This window comes from Hemiscyllium ocellatum, chromosome 2 (genome assembly GCF_020745735.1).
Source record: "Hemiscyllium ocellatum isolate sHemOce1 chromosome 2, sHemOce1.pat.X.cur, whole genome shotgun sequence".
Taxonomy (NCBI): Eukaryota; Metazoa; Chordata; class Chondrichthyes; order Orectolobiformes; family Hemiscylliidae; genus Hemiscyllium; species Hemiscyllium ocellatum.
Window position 1 is genome coordinate 66,592,396 of NC_083402.1, and position 19,855 is coordinate 66,612,250.

Consider the following 19,855-nt stretch of genomic DNA (forward strand, 5'->3'; position numbering starts at 1 on the left):
ATTCAGTGAGCTATTGTGATGTTGTATTCTAGTAGTTTTTGCTCCAAGGCACTACCAGATAATTTAATTTAACAAAAAATTGTTTAATCAGGTACAATGCATATGGGCCTCCATGGAAACAATAGGTTTGATACTATTGTACCTATGGAAATGAAAAAAACTGGGACTGGGATTTATGATGTTGAGGGCATTATTACAGGCTTTATGGACATGAGCAGCAAATATGCAGAACAAGCAGATCATGGCATTACCATCAAACTGTTTTAACTGCAGACATGCCATTTTGATCTTGCAGTTGTAATAAACAGCGTCTCTGTAATAAACCTTTAAATATGCACCCTGTAGCAAGTGAGGTTCCCCCACCAAAGCTCTTTAAAGGCATCATCAGCAAACTGCCTTTTTAATTATTGTTACATTTACATCATATGCCTGTGAACTCAAAGAAGAAGGACATTGTACTTCAAAAAAAGCATCCTTGAAGATGGACAACTGAACTGGACTAGTCACATAAATAGTGATTACAAAAGAAAGTCAAAGGCTAGCAATCCTGCAGTGAGTAACTTCCCAAAGCCTGTCCACCAGCTACAAGGCACAAACCAGGAGTGTAATGGGATACCGTCCACGTGATTGTTTTTGGAGCTGCACCCATCCACTCAATTCACTTGACAGCATCCAGACAGACAAAAAACAATTTCCCCCTCCCAGGCTGGGTGTGGTAGAGCCACTTTTCATTTTCAGTGTACATTTTCAATTTGGATGAGAATAGAAGGCAAGACAGTGATTCACAGGTTCAGTCTGGTAAATCTAGGGGACCACGCCCAGATCTTCATGTTCTTTTCTGCTTTCTACTCGCTGTTGAGCCCATCAATTCTCAGCTTCCACACATTTCTAACCAAATCATTTATGTCTTCATTCCCTAACATCACCTCCTGACCTCAGGCCTACAGTATAGCCATGCCAACCATCCAAACACACAGTAATCCCATCAAAGCCAGGGTGGTAGTGACTGTGGATGACTCCTCTGCCTGCAGTAACCCAAACCTTCCAATGCATTATCATCTTCCACCCTTATATGTTGTGCCACCTCCCTGTCACAATCACTCCAGAACGTTGACGCCAATTTCCACCATCGACATCCCCAACTTCCCTACCCAGCTGGTGGCCCCTGAAAATCCAGCTGGACTTGCATTGAACAGACTGCCAGGCCTGCCCTCCCCCTCAACAGATTGGAAAGGACAGTCTTTACTGACGAGTGACTGGATCCCAGATCACTGTCTGTACAGCTCCCAAGTGCCTTACCATTAATCCCCTGCTCAGTCACACTGTTGGACTGACTGTGGCCAACTCCCTGGACTGTAATGACACAGGACCCAGGACTCTCACTGCCCCAAACATGTCTCCATGTCTCAACCAAGATTAGACACTGCCCTGGACTGACTGTATCCACGCTCCTGGACTGAGATTAGACTCTGATCTGGACTGACTGTGTCCATGCTCTTGGATTGAGATTAGACTCTGATCTGGATTGACTGTGTCCATGCTCTTGGATTGAGATTAGATAGTGATACCCAAATGTTCCCTTCTTGATCAAGAACTGCTCCCTTTAGACTTTGAGACACAGGCATTTGGCTGAAGCATATGACATGCAATTTCCATATTAGTTGCTGGCTCACATTGTAGGTATGATATTGAATGCCATTCAGAAACATGGCCATGTCCTTGACTGATCACTGCTGATAATCATGACAAGCTTTGTATCTGCACTAAGTTGCAAGGCAAGACAGAAATACTCTGAGCCAGTAAGTTCTAAATGAGGCAGCAAAGTATGAAATGAGAAGGCATGGCATAAAACTGAGTGAGAGCTAAAAGAGCAAGATGCCAACCCTGAGGTGCACCTTGTTTCCATATACGAGATGTGTATCTGTCCCTGTGCACAAAGCAGCCTTGCAGCAGCATTGCAATATATGGTGATAGTGCACTCCAGAATGCAGCATTAAAATAGAAAATTGCATTCAAATGTGTCAGAGTTATGCTCTGGTGATGTGTGAGGCTACTGCATGTCCAATGTCCATGGACGAAGGATGCTGGCAGTCACTGCCCAAGGATCATGCCCTGAGATGTTGGTGATTGAAGCCAAGATAGAAGCCCAGGTAAGTAAGTGGCAAGTTGGAGCAGCCAGGTACTTGCTCAGATTTTCACATCCTGCCATCCAGTTTATATCTGCTGCATGGGAAAATAGCAAACTGCACATAAATGTGATGAGATTAGGTAGTAATAAGATGTAAGTGTATGGAAATGGGCCCTTTGTGATTCACGAGCAAGATTCTCATTTCACCATTCAATCACTGGATGGAAAATTGGACACTTTTCCTTCAGCATCAAGAATCTCATTTTTCTGATCTTGTTATATTTTCCCAGCTACTTCATGTGTGTCACTCTGAAGCTGGGAAAATACAGCCCACCAATACTTTTTCACATGACAAATACTGGCTAGGAATAGGAAGCACCTTCTTAATCCACTGGTGGCCCAGTGAAACAGTCAGGAGTACAAAGTTTGTAGAGAACGCATCACACCCAGCTAGAAAATCCACCACAGGCAGTCAGGTAGAGTTGATTGGTTTTACTTGCAAAATCATATCTTTCACTGCAAGGCTCAACCAACTTTGATTGGAAAAGCCTTCTGTTGCTTGGAGTGAACCATTGAAAATGGATTCACCTGAAATCTACAACTTTCATTTTCTATATTCAGTAAACTGAAAGAAAGATTTCAGTCCTGAACTGAAAAAAACTGAAGAGTACACCACATGTTTGCAAATTTTATTTCTTGCGTAAATGAGAAATGTGTGCACGTCACAGTTACATTTCAGATGCTATGAAAATAAAATTTTATCCTTTCTTTTGATCTAAAGTTACGAGAAAGTCTGTTTTTCAACTATTCTCAAAAGTCACAGAGCTCAAGGAGTTAAAAAAGAACTGCCTCAAAAATAAATCTTGTTGCAATCAAGAGGTGGGACAGGGGGAAAATATCCCAGACCTCTCCCTTGTTGGCAACATTATTCATTTGTTCTCAAGTTAATGGAAGTACAGGCTCTTGGAGGAATACAGAAAAAAAAACCCACAGTCTGAAAGGAGTGGTGTTGACTGTTGAGAAGACATCATGCACTTCTGAAAGGTCTATGAATTCACCACTTGTTCCCAGTCAGGGGAGCCACAGTTGCAGTTTCTTTTGGCAGCGACATCAGAGGATGATGGAACAAAGACAACAAAGAAGACAGTCTTCTTGCAGAAGAAGGAGTGCCTCAGCAGGCAGCCTTATCCTTTAAGGCCTCCAGGGAGCAACCCTACCTGTCTCTCAGCCAGGAGGAGTGTGATCAGCTGTTGCATTTCACCAAGGTGCTCACAAAGTTATGCCACCTCCTGAAACCAGACCTGCAGCCTCAGAGGCTAGCACAGTCAAGGTAAACTTTCCAACCAACAAATCCTTCTAGCCTGGAACCCGGTAGGGTAGTAAGCACAATTTGCCACCTACACAAGGTTAGAATGATCCTGAACCCCAAGAGATGGGACTTCATTGTCTTCTCATTAATCAGACATGCAGAAGGAGTGGACTTTGTCAGGATAGCTACATATTAATGGACTTGATACAAAATATAAGGTCCACTCATTTAGAGTGAATTATGAAATTAAAACCTTAAAAACAGAACAAGAATTCCATAATACACTAAAAAAACTGACTTGCTCAGTTTCTGTAGTTCACTGCCTCAAATGTTATTGCCTACACTGCATATACTTACATTTTTATTAACATTTGAGATCATTTTAATTCTTGCCAATGCTGAAAATGGATAACGCAGGATGGATTTCCCAATTGGCACCAAAGCATTTTTCTGTGCATTGACATCAGTGATTAAAAAAAAACTAGGTGGATGTGCAATGAATGGTCAATTCCATCCATTTCCAGGAATGCCTGATGTTACATTCCTACCCTAACTCCTTCTCATTGCATCATTGCCCTCAAGTCTAATTGACAGGCACAATGTCAGAAGAGGTATTTACAAAAATGGAGGGAGAAGGAGAAGAAAAAAACCAGGAACACGTTCATTTAGTTCCGAATGCTTCAATCAAGTCTATATTTACTGCTCCATGTAACCTCTATGAAATGAAACAATATGCAATCAGTTTGTACAAAGTGGAATACTGCTAAGACACGTAGATTTGTACTTGTATAGTGTGCAGGATTCCACAATACTGTAAATATTTGGTTCATTGTTCATACGTTTTCAATTTGAAACTTTAGTTTTACAATATAACTTGTAGTTTTAAAGATTAAATTTATTTGGAGAAAATTGGGGTAAATGCAACAGAAACCTGCTTGGTGGATTTTACATTTGAAAGGTCAGTGCAAAAGGAATGGAATTTTGAAAAGGTAGGTCAAGGGGCTTAAGTGATGCACAACCCAAATGTAAGTAGAAACTGAAATGGAAACAGAAAAGGAAAACATGGAAGGAAATTCCTGTTACTAAGGAAACCAAAAAAAGATGGCTGAGGATGATCTTTTTGATGCAGTGGCTAGTGCACTGCTCCTTTCTGTGGATTGTCACCTTGCTGCGGTGGAGAGGCTTGAGTATTCCATTGATCCTAAAAGCAATGCCATCAAGAGTTCTCAACTCCTGGTAGAGCTACCCATGATGGTAAGGTCAGAGGGGAGGAACCAAACATAGCACAATCCAAAACAAGTCCTCGATGATGATTCAGGTGGAAGATATTCATGTGACATCAACAATTGCAATGGTGAACGAAGGCTGCAGCAGGAAGAAGGTCCCCAGTTCATGAGGTTTGTACACATTGGAACTGGATCAACCTCCTATCAAGGACTTTGTGTCTGCTGATGTGCAACAATACTCCCACATCAAAAGATGTCCCACACAAGAGAGATTCAACAACCCCTCACACAGCGCAAGTCTTGCAGCAGTTGGCAAGAGGTAATGGGTCAGGATTGATAGATTTGGAAGCCCCTAGCTTCAGACTGAGACACAGGTTATGGGGTCCAACTCAGTCGTTTCGCTTTTGGAGTAGGAACAGGCAAGGATTTCGGCAGCTTTCTTCGTGACTGAGCAGCACCTTCAGGATCTGTTCTGCTGAACTCACATGGGGAAGGAGTTAGAAAAGATGCCGTGAAAATAGTCTGTTTCATTACTACCTTGGCAGGACAACCACACCCAGTGTCTCATCTACCTGCAGTCTGAACAGCAAAGTCCAACTCAATCTCAGAACCTGGAATATATGAACACTCAGGCAAAACCATCGCCCAGAATAAAGGGCTGCCCTTGCTGCCTGTGAACAAGGTTTCCCTCAAGAAATGCAACACAGCTATCAACCTGTAGGAGACCCTTGATCGGAAGAAACTGACTTGGAGGAACGTCCTGTATGAAGGGATAAAATTAAAGTCTGATTGAAGATTTGTAGCTCGGGTGTCCGTTGTTGTGGTTCTGTTCGCCGAGCTGGAAGTTTTTGCTGCAAACGTTTCGTTCCCTGGCTAGGGAACATCATCAGTGCTATTGGAGCCTCCTGTGAAACATCAAAGCAGCGCTTCACAGGAGGCTCCAATAGCACTGATGATGTTCCCTAGCCAGGGAACGAAACGTTTGCAGCAAAAACTTCCAGCTCGGCGAACAGAACCACAACAAGGGATAAAATTCTTTGACAATACCCATCAGGAAGAGGAAGTACGATAAAGGAACCGGAGAAAGTAATGCCAGTGATCTTGGAGCCCAGCGATCAATTCCACCTCCCAGAAACCTCTGCCAAGTGTGCTGTTGGAGATATGGCTCTCGGATTGAACTCATCAGGCACACAAGGACCCTCAGAACTCCCAGACCAATGACATGGAATTTCCTAGGTGGATAGTCAGACTCACTGGTAAGTGATTGCTGATGACAATGACTGGTCCTCTGAGGGTAAGCACATAAGTGCGGGAAACAGGTCAGACACGGTGTCAGGCCCTGTCCTGGGTGGGGAATCTTCAGCTGAGGATTGGAAGACATGTTGAAGCACCCATTAAAAAGTGACATCATTAGTACAGATGCAATGGAAAAACAGAGAACAGAACAGCATGAATCCTGCTTATCATTCTCCAATAATTTCTGGTTTGTTTCAGATCTCCGGCATCAGCAGTACTTTACTTTCGGTTTAAAATTGCCTACCTATTTTTCAAGATGTTTATAGGCCCAACTTTTCATAAAGGACCATCCAAACACATATGGTGCACCAAACCATGAAAAAGGCCTCAGAGTGGGTCTTTGCAGAACCCACAGCTCCATTTTATGGCAACACTGCTCATATTCCAGTACTTGAAAAAAGTTCATAAGTACCAAAGCCTCTTTGACAGTTACCAATAGAAGATATATATGTGGAGTACGTGAGTGAGGAGATAGGGTAGCAGGTAGGATGATGAGGGGAGTAGGATGTAAGTAAGAGATTGAGGGGATTGGGTGGCAGCTGGTCAGGTAGCTGAGGGGGTTGGGCGGCTCAGGAGTTGGTGAGGTGGACAGATGGGTGTGAGGCTGCTGAGTCAGTGAGAGTGTTTGGAGGAACCATTTCATACTTAGTCAGGAATCACAGCAGCGTTTAACTTACCTAACTCTTCTTATGGTTCTTTATTAAAGTAAAAGTCAGAATCCTCTAAGCTTGGGAAGATTTTGAGAGGGTTCCAGCTGCAGGGTAATCAGCCCTTGGAAGTTTAAACTTCCTAGGCAATTATCAAATAGTCACTGTGTCAGTATGTCTGAGGTTTCCCCATTTTCTGCATACACCTGCTCACCAGTTATGCAGACTGCCTGGATGACAACAGGGCAGCTGCCAAATGCCAGCTCTCTACCCGGTGAATATCAGACCTTTAAAGATTGCATGGATACAAGGGAAGTTAATCTTTTTTTCCCAAATGAGAAAGTGGTATGTACTTATCAGTTAGTCTACCCTGATATATTAACTCACCGTCAGACTTATTGATTCTGATGATTAGCTATGGACACAGTCATGAAGATGATCATTTTGAGGCATTGATAGGGACTGTCAAATGTATATCTCTTGGAATTAGTAACCTTGTATAACTTTTATTAAAACACTTTTAACTTTAGTGATTTTTCTCTGCGGCATGCCTTAATGGGCATTAAAAGATCAATCGAGGTTTTAGTATTGCAAAGCTCTTTTGTCCCTTCAAAGAGATACTATGACAGTAAAGCAACAATATTGGATTTGAGAAAAGATGAGAGGGACTGAAAATTTGCAGCAGTCAGTGCATTTCCATCACAGCTCCACTGAAAATGCACTGGGCAAAGCCTCCATCTGTCACAAAAATAATCATTTGTATCAGGAGGAAAGGGTTCTAATGGCAGGAACATTTCTGGGCGGATGCTTTTTGGACTGATGGGCCAAATGGTTTCTTTCTGCACTGAAAGAATTCTATGATATTGTTAGTTTCAGGTCCAGTGATCTGTTCTGAAGAAGGGTAGCTGGACTTGAAACATTAACTCTGCTTTCACTCCACAGATACTGCCAGACCTGCTGGGTTTCTTCAGCAATTTCTGTTCCTGCTTCAGTTAATTAGTTCATTTGATTCTCAAGTTATTTGGTTATTAATTCCTGTTTGGTTCAAAAAGTGATCCTAATGACAAAAAGTTTTCTTTAGGTTTTAATTTTGCTTTGTAGTGTCTCTTTGAGAGAATATTCATTGAGTGAGTGGTTAATTTGGTTTAGATTAGATTATTTACAGCATGGAAACAGGCCCTTCAGCCCAACAAGTCCACACCAACCCTCTGAAGAGTCACCCACCCGTCCCATTTCCATCTGACCAATGCACCTGCCACTATGGGCAATTTAGCATGGCCAATTCACCTGACCTGCACATCCTTGGATTGTGGGAGGAAACCCACACAGACACGAGGAGAATGTGCAAACTCCGCACCGACAGTCACCCAAGGCTGGAATCGAACCTGGGAGCTGGGTGCTGTGAGGCAGCAGTGCTAACCACTGAGCCACCGTACCAGTTTATTGATACTCGAAATTGCATAAAGAAATATTTCTGGGATATTGGGTGCTGGTTAAAGAAAAGGAAGAAATTTGCAATGTTTCCTTCTATGAATAAATAAAAGATTGATGTTTACATTCTCTTTGCTAAGCCCAAGTCGCATTGAGATTGGTGGAGTGATTTTCTTTGTAATTCTGAGCACATTGTTTCGCCGCATCTTACCAAACCAGCAGCACTAAATGTTGTTCTGCCCCGTGACATGAATTACGTCCAATTTTTGGTCAATCATGGTATACACCATTCCCACTCAGCAGTAGTCTAACAAAAGATTGACTTCTCTTGTATCCATGCCATCTTTGAAGGTTTGCTATTCACCGGGTAGAGACCTGGCATTTGGCAGCTGCCCTGCTGTCATTCAAGCAGACAAGAGAGATGGCAGAGAGGGGAACCACACTTCTTAGAGAGGGATCTGGAGATCTTTGTGGATGGGATTGTGCAATGAAGATATATTCTCTTCCCAGAGACCCACCAGATGAGTCTGCACCACATCATTTGAAAGGGAGAGGGTACAATCAGTAGTGACAATATTTCAGTTAAATAAAGGGAACTATGGAGCTAAGGGGGAGGAGCTGGCCAAAGTTCAATGGTGCAATACCTTAGCAGGGATGACAGTGGAGGAACAATGGCAGATATTTCTGGGTATAATTCAGAAGATGCAGGATCAGTTCATTCCAAAAAGGAAGAAAGATCCTATGAGGAGGCAGGGGTGGCCGTGGCTGACAAGGGAAGTTAAGAAACAAAAAAAGTCAAAAGAGAAAAAGTATAACATAGCAAAAATGAGTGGGAAAACGGAGGACTGGAAAGCTTTTAAAGAACAACAGAGGATTACTAAGAAGGAAATACGCAGAGAAAAAATGAGATACGAAGGTAAACTGGCCAAAAATATAAAGGAGGATAATAAAAGCTTTTTTAGGTATGTGAAAGGGAAAAAAATGGTTAAGACTAAAATTGGGCCCTTGAAGACAGAAACAGGGGAATATATTACAGGGGACAAAGAAATGGAAGAAGAGTTGAATTGGTACTTCAGATCTGTGTTCACTGGGGAAGACACAAGCAATCTCCCAGAGGTAACAGTGGCTGAAGGACCTGAACTGAAGGGAATTTATATTTGCTAGGAATTGGTGTTGGACAGACTGTTAGGTCTAAACCCTGATAAGTCCCCAGAGCATGATGGTCTACATCCCGGGGTACTAAAGGAGGTGGCTCTAGAAATCGTGGATGCGTTGGTGATTGTTGTCCAGAGTTCGATAGATTCAGGATCAGTTCCTGCGGATTGGAGGGTGGCTAATGTTGTGCCACATTAAGAAAGGAGTGAGAGAGAAAGCAGGAAATTATAGACCAGTTAGTCTGACCTCAGTGGTGGGAAAGATGCTGGAGTCAATTATAAAGGATGAAATTACAACACATCTGGATAGCAGTAACAGGATAGGTCAGAGTCAGCACGGATTTATGAAGGGGAAATCATGCTTGACGAATCTTCTGGATCTTTTGAGGATTAGGGAGATCCAGTTGATGTTGTGTACCCGGACTTTCAGAAAGCCTTTGATAAAGTCCCACATAGGAGGTTAGTGAGCAAAATTAGGACGCATGATATTGAGGGCAAAGTACTGACTTGGACTGAAAATTGGTTGGCTGTTAGGAAACAAAGAGTACTGATAAACAGCTCCCTTTCGGAATGGCAGGCGGTGACCAGTGGGGTACCGCAGGGATCAGTGCTGGGACCGCAGCTTTTTACAATATATATTAATGATATAGAAGATGGTATTAATAGTAACATTAGCAAGTTTGCTGATGATACAAAGCTGGGTGGCAGGGTGAAATGTGAGGAGGATGTTAGGAGATTACAGGGTGACCTGGACAGGTTAGGGTGAGTGGACATTTGCATGGCAGATGCAATTTAATGTGGATAAATGTATGGTTATCCACTTTGGTGGCAAGAACAGGAAGGCAGATTACTACCTAAATGGAGTCAAGTTAGGTAAAGGGGCAGTACAAAGAGATCTGGGTGTTTTTGTACACCAGTCAATGAAGGCAAGCATGCAGGTACAGCAGGTAGTGAAGAAAGCTAATAGCATGCTGGCTTTCATAACAAGAGGGATTGAGTATAGAAGCAAAGAGGTTCTTCTGCAGCTGTACAGGGCCCTGGTGAGACCGCACTTGGAATATTGTGTGCAGTTCTGGTCTCCAAATTTGAGGAAATACATTCTGGCTATTGAGAGAGTGCAGCGTAATGTCACAAGGTCAATTCCTGGAATGGCAGGACTATCTTATGTTGAAAGATTGAGCGACTGGGATTGTATGCCCTTGAGTTTAGAAGACTGAGAGGGGATCTGATTGAGACGTATAAGATTATTAAAGGATTGGACATTCTGGAGGCAGGGAACATGTTTTCTGCTGATGGGTGAGTCCCGAACCAGAGGACACAGCTTAAAAATAAGGGGAGGAGAAACCTCTTCACCCAGAGAGTGGTGGGTGTGTGGAATGCTCTGCCCAGAAGGCAGTGGAGGCCCAGTCTCTGGATTCATTTAAGAAAGAGTTGGATAAAGCTCTCAAGGATAGTGGAATCAAAGGTTATGGAGATAAGGCAGGAACAGGATACTGATTGAGGATGATCAGCCATGATCATAATGAATGGTGGTGCAGGCTCGAAGGGCAGAATGGCCTACTCCTGCACCTATTGTCTATTATCTATCATGCCAGGATGGTCAGCGATGCCACTGTTATGAGATGTGCCTTAAAGAAGGATGTGTTCTGTCATGTTTATTTTTGAAAGTAAGTATTGTAAACGTGCAGCCAAGTGTCCTGCTCAGAGCCCAGCTAGCTTTGTTATTTTTTAAGTTAGAACAATAGAAGTAGTATGAATGGGTGGGGTCAAGTTCCCATAGAATGAGGATTTTTAGTTTTAGCTTTCAGCAGATGCTAAAGCTAGATGCGGAAGCTCTTATTCGTCTCCCTGTTACAGCTAAAAGTTGTGGTTTTCTTCCTACTGCTGGAATTACATGTGAGACAATTTATTTTACTGAATTTGTCTTGCCAAGGGATGTTACTATATTGGAACAGTTGCTGTTTAAGTAATCCATCATTTTGTTAAGTTTTCCAATAGAGCTAAGTTATTCCAAAGCTTCTTTCTTTTGTTTGTATTTTAACTATAGTGCAAAAATAAAAGTGTTTTGCTTCCAGCCTGGTAATTTGACCAATCAAATTGCATCCAGAACACAATGCCTTATATTTGCCTTAAAAGTTCAGAAAAAGTTGAGGTATAGGCTATCCTCTTCATATATTTTAAGAGGGTTCAGTCTGGTCAATAACAGCCTCCAAGTCAGTCCCATCCCCAGAATGCAGAGGATTGGGCTACAATGCAGAAAGAAGATTAATACCCTGGCAATGTGGTGGAGGTTAAGTGCCATATTCTACTCTCTGCCACCTCACACTCAATCCATCCCTGCCACTGCACCCACCTGCTATTAAGGTCCATGCTCCCGCAGACCTTCTGTTCAGTTGAACGCCTACCCTCACTTATCTGCCTGACTCCTATGATCCCACATCATTAACCCTGCATGCCCTACGCACTGTTTTGTCACTCCCTCAGAACACCTCAGTACAATGTCCCCACATACACCAGCACTGACAGCTGTGCCATACACATGTGTCTTCACTCATCCACCTCCTTTACATAGTTGCAGGAAGAGACACTCTATAATGGCTGTGGGGGCAGAGAGCTTCCAAACATCCATGTCTTCACTTTTTTACGAGGGGAAATCCTTGGCTTCGTAAGTAAGGACTGAGATAGCTCCTGTGGGGCTTCTGAAACATCCATGTCCTGGTAGCCAGGTAAATACCACTTATCATTCCATTGTAATACTGACATTAACCAGGTCATCACTTCAATGATTGAGCCTGATGCCTTCTGTCCTTTCTGTGTTACAGGTGCACTAACTATCACAGCACACAGACAGTGAGCCAGTCGACACATCATCGGCAGCCCATTACAGCAGGAGTAACGCAGGGATCCATAGCTGGAGACAGCCAAGTGGGATGCATTGGTCCTGTAGAGCTGAAAAGTTGAAGCAATGCAGTGAGTCCTGCAATGCATTGGCCATCATTGCTCAGAAGTTGACATGATGTAACCTGTCCTGTAACAGCACTTCTGCTTTCATGGATAGGTTGGTGGCTGCCATGGAGAGACAGTTCCAGCTCCCTTAGGTCCCAAGCCAGGGCAAGAGTAGGCAGGGAGTCTTGACACTAGTCCATGTAGCCTGTCCTCACATGGGAACCTGGGCAATGTTAGGAACCACCCAGATAGAGAAGGAGTTATACCCACACTAAACATTTTAACTCAGTGTGCACACAGCAGTGACTTGGAAAATTGAAAGTTAACACTGGGAATGGCATCAGACACTGACCAGTGTGTGTGGAACCTTGAAGCAGCTACCCGGTTGAAAGTTAACATTGAGGAGGAGCTGCACACACAGGTTCTTCATTAGGTTTTCATTCAGGATCTTGCCAAGATGGCCAAGATCTCCTCTTTTGCCCTACTTGCCATCCTCTGACTCTTGGATGTTCAGGCTGACAAGTCAACTTGCCTCTGGCAAATACACTCTCAGCATATCTGGTCCATTCATACCCAAACGTTCCTGGCTATACCTGACCAAATCGCCAAGGCAAATGGCCTCCACTATGGATAAGATGCACGTGCCTTTGACTGAACACTGCTGCACAGCACGGTCATCTATCCTGTTGTCTGATTACACCAACTGATATTGCAAGGCACAGAAGGGCAAAGCAGGCATGTAGGCTGCAGCATGGTGTCAAACACAAGGTGATGAAGTAGAGAGGGCAAGGGAGCAGCCCTGGTGGATAGCTTGGACTTGTAACTGTATTTGTTGGAGCAGTACACTGTTCGTTGCCGCTGCTGGATATGCAGGGTGAAGTGTCAATGCATTGGAGAGGATGCCAGAATGGTGGTGATGGATTCCTGAAAGTCAGGTGGAAGGGTACATGAGACTGGCGCTCAGGAATCTACAGTTGGGGTAAGATGGAGGTCATTTGCAGAAAGCGGCGAACTGAACACATCAAGTATCCACTTTGGTTTCCACCTCTGGATTTTCCAACAGTTAGTTTGTTTGGTGAGTTCGGTAAAATTGTAACCAGAATATCAACTGGACCTGAACAAGCATTAATTGCCATCAAATGGCAACATACCACTACTTTGCGAGAATCCACCATGCTGCTTGTGCAAAGCATTAAAGACGGGGGCAAAACAATCTCAATATTTAGATACACCAGACTTCTCTTGAAAGTCTACCATGCATCATGTCATAGCTCACACTCCTATATGATTTTGCTCCTAGTGTTAAGTAAAAGATTGATGTTTATTTTCCTACCACACCAATGGATTTTAGAATAAATTAACAAGAGCCTTATAATATTAAAACAACATTCTTAATTTTCTACTTCATGTTTCTAGCGTGAAACCTAAATTCTATTTTTTTTTGTCGCTACTTCACACTGCTTGTGTGTCTCTGATGACAGGCTGTTGAATATTTAAGTCATTTGCTCTCATTCATTCCTTTTAATAGATACCCCTGCGTACTACAAGCATGTTTGGAGTTTGGAGCCTAACACAATATTTCCTATATTCGTCAATGTCTGTCACAGAACAAAAACAACAAATTGCAACTATATAAATGTTTAGATCTTTCATCTAAATTAGCCTGAAAGCTCGTGATTTGGTCTACACAATAAATTTGGTTCATATATTTTGCATCATCAGCAAATTTAAGAATAGTTCTACCTAAATGCTCCTCTGAGTCATTTGTGAAAATAATGATCAGCAATCGTTCAATACCCAGCTGTGTGGAACTACATTTTGGCCATTCTACCTGAAGTTCAGAGGCCAAGATGACTGATATACAGTAATCAGTGGGTTCAGTATTGTAGAGCTAATGTGAAGGAGGGATAGTTTCATATTGTTTAATTTTATTTTAAACGGAGATAAATGTGAATGAATCTTAGGACCCAATGCAAAAAGCATTAAGGGGATGCTCAGGAAAATGAGGGGAATGGGTCAAAAATTAGTTACTATCTCCATCTATAACATTCCTCTGCTTATGGTTTTAATTGGTTATTTATCCAAATGATAACCTCCCTATCATTCCCCATCATCTGTGCAATCTAATTTTCCTCTAATCCCATCAATGTAGTAATTTGTCAAATGCCTTTGGATAGTCAAGATATACAACTTGACTATGTTCATTCAAAGTTTTGATCATGTGCTCAAACAGTTCATTCAAATCAGTGAGCAAGAATCAACATTTCCTAAAGTCGGACTAAATCTCTCATAACCTCGAAACTCTCAGTCATCAATTATCACATGCTATATAATGGTTTTTAACAGTTTGCTACTACCAGAGACAAATGCTCAGGCTTATAATTTCCTAACTTTAAGTTTCCTTTTACTTGATAACAAGGCCACAATGAAATTATTTTCAATATATGGGAATTTTTACCTAACCTAAATAGATTTCTGAATATCTGAGCCAGTAGCTCACATTTCACAACTTTAGATTAGATTACTTACAGTGTGGAAACAGGCCCTTCGGCCCAACAAGTCCACACCGACCCGCCGAAGCGCAATCCACCCATACCCCTACATTTACCCCTTACCTAACATTACGGGCAATTTAGCATGGCCAATTCACCTGACCCGCACATCTTTGGACTGTGGGAGGAAACCGGAGCACCCGGAGGAAACCCACGCAGACACGGGGAGAACGTGCAAACTCCACACAGTCAATCGCCTGAGGCGGGAATTGAACCCGGGTCTCTGGCGCTGTGAGGCAGCCGTGCTAACCACTGTGCCACCGTGCCGCCCTTTCCTGCACATCCTGTCATTTCATCCCCAAGTACTATTTGCTTTATTCACATTTATCTTAGTTAATAAAATTCTAACAGAAATTTTAGCCTGAAACTACTTGGTAATGTTGGGTCCACAAATTATGTCAGTCTTCTTAGTTTTGTACATCATGTGGAATGAGTATTGATACCAGACTCACAGGTCAAAAATCATCAGTCCCTTTTTGATCAGCAGTTATATTTTTGTGATTTTTTTTCTCTCTGTCAGTCTACTTAAGTAAACTCATATGCATTTTAATTTTTAAATACCATTAAAAGTCAGTCTATAGAAGAAAGAAATATCAAAAACTCCGGAAAACACCAAATAAGCATTTTTATCAACCAGTCCACTATACTATGAAAAGCCTGCCCTCCTTTCCTGCAGAGATGAATACTAAAAGACTGTAAGGAAATGAAGCAGAACAAAAGCCTTCCCTTCCAGTTGGAGAACCAGCTCTTAAACCTATAAATAATGACCTCCAGGCAGAATTTCACTGGTATTCTGTTTATGCAATGGTGTGGAGGAGGACAATGCCCCGAAATGGTTGAACAAGATACTAACTGGAGCGTATTCCATAGTATTATTGGATTTTTAATGGTTGTGAAAAATGCTTTGCCAAATAACACTGCTAAATTCTTTCTCTTCTTTACCTTTATGATGGCACTTATGATTGACTAACAATTGTTATTTTTGGACAGAGAAAAGCTTTGCATTTCTCAATCTTAAAATTGGCTTTGTTTTGCATTTCCTTTATTTGTTTTACAAACAACTTTTGCATAATCTGGAAAACCAGACCAACAGATTCAAGAACAACTTCTTTCCCATTGTTATTAGATTCCTTCATAGACCTCTCAAATTTTTAATGTAATGTTGATCTCACTCTTTGTGCACCTTCTCTGCTGCTGTAACATTGTATTCTTTATTCTGTTCTATTACCCTAATACACAATGCATGGTATGATCTGCCTGTGAGTAAAAAGTGAGGTCTGCAGATGCTGGAGATCATAGCTGAGAATGTGTTGCTGGTTAAAGCGCAGCAGGTCAGGCAGCATCCAAGGAACAGGCAATTCGACGTTTCGGGCATAAGCCCTTCATCAGGAACTCCTGAAGGGCTTATGCCCGAAACGTCGAATTTCCTGTTCCTTGGATGCTGCCTGACCTGCTGCGCTTTAACCAGCAACACATTCTCAGCTATGATCTGCCTGTGACACATACAAAACAAACATTTTACTATACTTAGACACATGTGACAATAATAAATAAAATCAAATATATATAACAAGTGCAACACTTACTTTCAGCACTAGGACCATCATCAGCCTTAATTTCAGAGCAAAGCAGAGTAACCAATTTAATATGAATGATAAAAGAATCAAAAGGTTACATGAGCAAATGACAAGGTTTTGAATGCCCTGCCTGAGGGTACAATGGAAGCAGTTTGATTTGAGGCTTTCAAAAGAAAACTTTCAGGTATCTTCATACAGCACTTTGATGGCTTCTTTTAGGGTGGTATTGCGGAATCTGATATATATGTTATTAATAAGATTAAAGAAGAATTTCAGATTGGCAGTCAAGCTTCTGGGGTTTTAAAATAAATGACTTGTATATTAAGCTGAATAGACGTGGAATAACATTAAAACAACCACACATTCTGTTTAAACAGTCTTATTCCCATCCCAGTTGATTGCGCTCATCATCATGAAAAGGTCACATTACATCTGATCAGTAATCTAGAATACCAGATTAATGTTCTGATGACATGGGTTAAAATCCCACTAGGACAAATGGTGAAATTTGAACTTAACTTTTTTTAAAGATCTGGAATTAATAGCATCCATGTATTATTTGCAGTAAAATAAAACCCCATCTGGTTCCTTCACATCCTACAGGTATAGAAATCTGTTGTCTGTACCTGGTCTGATCTACATGTGACTCCAGAACAACAGCAATTTGACTAACTCTTAACTGCCCTATGATATGGCTGAACAATCCATTCATTTTGAAGGCAATATGGAATGGGCAATTAATACTAACCGAGCCAATGTAGCTCACATCGCAAGAATGGATAAAAACAATCTTTTATGGGTGAAAATGGGAAATGCTGTTCTTCAGCCTTGGAAACAAGAAACTCAAATAATTTCTTAAAAGTACTTTACCTGTGGAAACACTGACTTTGTAGAAAGTTCCTTAAGCATATGCAAACCAACACTTAATGACTTATATAGAGTGCCATATAAAATAGAGATATATACCTTTACTATTTCATTCTAAATAAATCTATTCTGAGTAAAGACAGACTTTGGACTCTTCCTTCATCAACTGTCTATGCAGAGAATAACAATCCTATTTTGACAGAGAGAAAAGGTTATCTGTAATGATCTGAGCGATATGCATTGGTTAAAAAAAAAATCACAAAACTTGAATTTCTGATCATTAACACATTGCCAGTTGTGGCAGCTTGCTGTGTGCAAATTAGTGATCACAAGTTCGATATTATAACAGTGACGATACTTGAAAAAGACTTATTTGTTGGTAAGACCTTAGCACATTTTGTGGTTGCGAAGGTTGTCATATAAATGCAAGTACATTGCTGTTATTCCTGTTACTTAAAACATAAATCAGACATGCATAAGCTGGCAATTTATGAAAATGAATTTTTTTATTAATGGTCAGAGACATCCACTTCAGTGTGAGGCAGTAGAAAAGTCACATCCCTTTTACAATTTTAAAAGCTGTTCACCTTCTAACAACTTAACCTTTGTGTAACACATTTAGTGTTTGAAGATTTGGTCAAGTTCTATCAACCCCAACTAAAAAGCTGAAAGCTCTGCAAGGAGAATGATTTTGAAAATAAGGTGGAGTGCAGTGGCTCAAGAAGGCAGCTCACTGCTAGTTGCAGCTCATGGGGGACTCGGGACAAGCAGTAAATGCTGGCCAGCCAGTGACACCTACATCCCACAAAATGAATAATTTTTTAAAAAATTGGGTCAATGATTGTACATTTCCATTAATTTATTCAGACTTTAATTTAGTGGAATAAGTATTTGCTTATATTGTTTTGCTCTTCATTGTTGATGAGATATCAGACGGTGTTCTATTCCATGATAACATTTGTGCGACAACACTATTGTTTAATTTGAGCAATTTGATTTTAAAAAATCTACACGTACTTTCCATTTGATATTGCTGTTAGCACCAATGTCTGGTTAATAAAAATTAAAGGGTCTGCAGAAACGGAACATCATTAAAATTAATTGGTTGTCATTTAACTTACCCAATAAATCCCAACATTGAGATTGAAGGCATTTTTTGTAGTGTTGAGCCGCTGGAAGGCTATCAATAAGAAGTCCACTTCTGGAGCAGTAGGTTGTTATACCCTATTGCCTTTGGAGACTGTAATTGAGATGGTTTACATTTCAAGAGCCTTACACTGGTGCTAGTCCAAAGACTCATCAGTAATTGACATTGAGTTTGGATATCTGAATGAGAAAAATACCCTCTGTGTGCTACAAAGAATAAAAGGTATATTAATTACACTAAACCTTTTCATTTTGAGGTATTTGGCACAATTTTAATTCTTGCAGTAACCTGTTAGAAAAGCCTGCCTTTGTGAGTCAGCACCCTGAAATGGAATCATCAGTATACATCTGTGAAATTGATCTGATTTCTTAAACCACAAGGCTGCATGTTATTTAATCACAGTTCAGCATGAAAACTAGTCCAGTGCTAAGCCAAAGAGGGCCAACATGACACTATCATAGCTTCTTCATCTAGCTGCAATTCAATCACACAAAGCTATTTAATAGACAGAAATACTTCACAAATTCCCTGACATTAAGCAGAACATTTACAACAAAAAGCTTCACAATAGTGCTTATAAAGCCTGTTAAAAGATGAATTCCTAAAGCTACTGGAACAATAGCATATTCCTGCATGATATATTCATGTGATATCAAATTACGTAAACTAATGGTGTCCATTTGTTAGCCCTCAAATTGAAAAACTACGAGGTAAATTATTGTTTTAATTTCCAAAATCGGTCCTAATTTACTTGTTATTCTTTCCAAAAAAAAAGTTGAGATACTTTTCTACACTTATAGCCAATATGGCAGTAAAATGTTTGGAATAAAGTTATAAATATTTGTTCAACGTTGATTTCCTTGACCATTACATTAATTTATTTTCTTCCAAAGTTATCTGCTTCCCTTGAAGTGGCCCTCCTTTATCTTATGGATACAGATTTTGTTTAGAAATAATACTGAATTTATTTCGTAGGATACAGAATATAGAAAAACACCATTCAGCCCAATCAGTCCAAGTCTGTGTTCATGCTCCACTTGAGTCACCTCCAATTGTTCCTCATTTAAGCCTGTCAGAACCCTCAATTTCCTTCTTCTTCATATTTTTATCTGGCTTCCTCTTTATTGGATCGATACTATTTGTTCCAACCATCTCTTGTGTTAGCAAGTTCCACATTTCACCTTACATGAGATAAAGATGTTTCTTCTCAATAGTTCTGTTCTTACCCATAAAAGGAAACATTGTTTAAGAAATGAAGAGATGAAAAAATCTAAAAAGCAATATTGATACCATTCTTTCTAACAATAAAACCTTAAGCACAATCTTGTGACTTTTTATTAGGTTCTGCATTGCAACAAGTGATTCAAAAATCAAAATGACATTGTTTTCTCCCTCTGCATATATCAAAGCATGTCAGAGTAAAGTACAGTTTCAGCTTTCTCGCCAACCAATGAAACCAAGCAGGTCTAGCTGCAGGTAGCTGAGCAAAAGAACTGTTGAGGTTCAATGGTCTTCTTTGTTCTGGCAAGGTAAGAGCAGTACAATGTCAAGATAACAGGTCTCCAGGTCTGCAGG

The 19,855-nt window shown here is 40.9% G+C and overlaps 1 protein-coding gene across 2 annotated transcripts in view; it reads right to left on the bottom strand.

The window, feature by feature from the left end:
- epb41l4a (erythrocyte membrane protein band 4.1 like 4A) overlaps positions 1–19,855 on the bottom strand; it is a 304,833-nt gene that overhangs the window by 188,514 nt on the left and 96,464 nt on the right. The window lies entirely within an intron of this gene.